Source organism: Leopardus geoffroyi, chromosome E3, assembly GCF_018350155.1.
Source record: "Leopardus geoffroyi isolate Oge1 chromosome E3, O.geoffroyi_Oge1_pat1.0, whole genome shotgun sequence".
In the NCBI taxonomy this organism is placed as follows: Eukaryota; Metazoa; Chordata; class Mammalia; order Carnivora; family Felidae; genus Leopardus; species Leopardus geoffroyi.
The window spans coordinates 1,017,893-1,020,984 of record NC_059340.1 but is presented as its reverse complement, the minus strand read 5'-3'; the positions used below and the strand labels follow the sequence as shown (position 1 = coordinate 1,020,984).

General features: G+C 58.2%; 1 long non-coding RNA gene across 1 annotated transcript; it reads left to right on the top strand.

The window, feature by feature from the left end:
• Positions 1–214: 214 nt before the first annotated feature.
• Positions 215–2,705, top strand: LOC123589081. The gene is made up of 3 exons (XR_006708155.1): positions 215–266; positions 409–428; positions 472–2,705. It is a non-coding gene; the product is annotated as an uncharacterized LOC123589081 (long non-coding RNA).
• The last annotated feature ends 387 nt before the right edge of the window (positions 2,706–3,092 follow it).

Sequence of the window (3,092 nt, the reverse complement as noted above, 5' to 3'; positions counted from 1 at the left end):
GGTGGATGGACGGATGGACGGGTGGGTGGATGGATGGATGGGTGGGGATGGACGGATGGATGGATGGAGGGATGGATGGGTGAGTGGGTGGGATGGATGAATGGATGGATGAGTGGGTGGATGGATGGATGGATGGATGGGGATAGAATGGTTAAATGGATGGATGGATGGATGGATGGATGGATAGATGGGTAGATGGGTGGATGGATGGGCGGGTAGGAATGGACGGATGGGTGGATGGATGAATGGGTGGGATGGATGGATGGGTGGATGCACAGATGGACGGGTGGATGGATGGATGGGTGGGTGAGCAGGTGCATAGGTGGATGGATGGATGGATGAGGGGGTAGATGGATGGATGGGGATAGAATGGTTAAAGGATGGATGGATGGATAGATAGATGGGCAGATGGGTGGATGGATGGATGGGTGGGAATGGACGGATGGGTGGATGGGTGGGATGGATGGATAGATGAATGAATGAGTGAAATTAGAGCTTGTATAAAAGACTGAAAGGAACTAAGGAGGAGAAGAAAACAAGGGGGATATATCACCCCAGAGCCTGAGGGAAGATTTTGTTCCAAGAAAGAGGGTGGGGTACCAGGCCTGCTTGGTCAGGCCTGGCTGGTGCCTGACACCTCTGAAGGAGACAGAGACAGGGATCGGTGTGCTAGGAGATGAGCTCAGTCTCTGATTTTAGAGTTGTTTTATTCTTCAACTGTTTATTTTGAAATAACTTCAGACTTGCAGAATGTTGCGGAAAAGTGCCCAGTCTTCCAGTCTGCCCTCAGCCAGCTTCCCCTAATGTCGCATCTCACAGAACCAGTAGGGTGCTCGCACACCATCTCTCAAAAAGAAGGAGAAGGAGAAGGAGGAGGAGGGGAGGGGGAGGAGGGGAGGGGACGCCGGCTCCGCTTTGTGCCTTCAGCTGATTTTCATGGTGTGAATTCTCACACCACGGCCAAATTCAGTAATTTACAACTGGCTTGCAAAATCCCTGAATATGTAACAATCAACTCCTGCAGGCCCGTGTGAGCTGGCCCCGGCACGGCACAGCATGAAGAACAGTGGCCCCGATGTCCTTCACTGTCCTCCCGACGTCCACGTCCTGTCCCGGGCCTCACGCTGCACTTAGCAGCCATGTTTCCCTCGTCACCCTCATTCTGGGACAACTCGGTCTTTGTCTTTCGAGACACTGACGTTTTCTCCAGTGCTGCTGGTTACTTTGCAGAAGACCCCTCAGGACTAGGAGCGTTTTCCCCAGTGACATCACAGAAGCGACTCTGTGTCCCCAGGACTTCATGTCAGGAGAACCTGGGGTGTCTGCCCCGTCACGGGTGATGCTGATGCCTTCTGGGTTTCTCCAGATTCTTCTCTTTGTAATGAAAGTTTCTTCAGCCTTAAATTGGAAGGAAGCTCTGACACCTACGTGGATGAATGCGGAGGATGTGATGCCGAGTGACACAAGCCAGACAAGGAAGGACACACACTGCGACCCACTCCCACGAGGTCCCGGGGTCATCAGACTCATGGACACAGAGTAGACGCTGGGCCCAGGTCTGGGGGGAGCGGGGGGGGGCGGGTTCGCGTGTAACGGGGACAGAGTCTCAGTGTGGGGAGATGCGACGTTCTGGAGCCGGACGGTGGGACGATGGGACGGCCGCACAGCAGCGTGCATCTGCTCGGTGCCCCTGAACTGTTCACTTAGAAGTGGTTCAAATGGTCAATTTATGTCATGTGTATTCTACCCCCCAAATAAGTAAAAACAAATTGAATACCCAGTGGGGGAGACTTGGAAACACCGGCTCCTTGTGTCTCAAACCTGCGCCCTGCAAAGCTGGCACCCATCGCTGGCTCTGAGGCGGGCCCTGCCTCCAAGGGCGTCTCAGAGACACCCCGAGTCCCTCCCCCCACACTCGAAGTCAAGTGGCTCTACCTGAGAAGACACGAACCCTGAAGGCCACGTGGGAGGCACAACTGTGGTTAATCTGCTGTGGGTTAGGGGTGCCAGGCGCTCTAGACCACGGCTTCCCTCCACCCCTTGGCAGATGGATAGCGGGCTCTGAGCTCCCTCTGTCTTGCGGGATCACACCGCACCCCACGGGGAGGGGTTCGAAGGAAGCCAGGCCCCTGTGTCCTTAGTAGGCAGGCTGTTCTGGCCTTGGCCGGGGGGCCAGCTTTCCCAAAGCAGCCACAGATATCCTCTGGCCGGAAGGAGAAAGGAAGGGGCCATGCAGAGGGATCCCTGGATGGTGGCCTCTTGGGCCCTGCTCCATCCAGGACACGGCCACATCCTCAGGGACCCAGCAGGGCCACGCACACCCCACGGTGGTGGCCTGTTCACCTGGCATGTCCGTGGTGGCTGGCCAGGCCCTCCCACTCATCCAAACATTCCAGAAAATGTTCTCAGGACCCCTCCGGTGTCCTCCAGCCCCTCCCGCTGCATTCAGGACGCAGCCTGGACAGACAGATGGACAGACAGGCCAGGCGCCCTCCTCTCTTGCATCCCAAGTCTTCGAGCCCCTAACTGGGTTCTCCAGAGCTCTGCCTCGGTTCTCCCAAACTTGCAGTCCAACGCTGTGGCCATCCATCACGGCCAGATGAAGCCCGTCCCGAATCCGGAGCCAGTGGCCAGGTGACGAAAGGCTCCGAGACCCAGGCCCCTCCCCACGAGCCACTGACGTCCCCTGGGGGCTGAGCGGGACACTCCATCTGTGACCAGCCTGACAAGCACAGCACACCTTGTTTGCTCATCTGCGTCCGGCCGCGCCTCGGGGCCGGGCTCACCCACCTCCCCACAGCCTCCAGACAAGGAGGGAGACGTCTCAGCCCAGGGTCCTGGAGGAGACACTGAGGCCCAGAGGGGCAAAGCCACTCACCCGGTGAGTTGGATCTGGGCTGCAGCCATGGGGGTGTCCCCAGGGCAGCACACGGAGGAGCCCCCCAGAGCCCAGGCCCGAGCACTGTGGGTACCCAGACACGGCACCCGCTATGCACACAGACGGGAGAGGGCCGAGCACACCGGCCCCCTGCGCCCTCCCCCAGGCGGGGCCTCACCACTGCAGCTGGACCACACGTGCTCAGAAAGGCCCG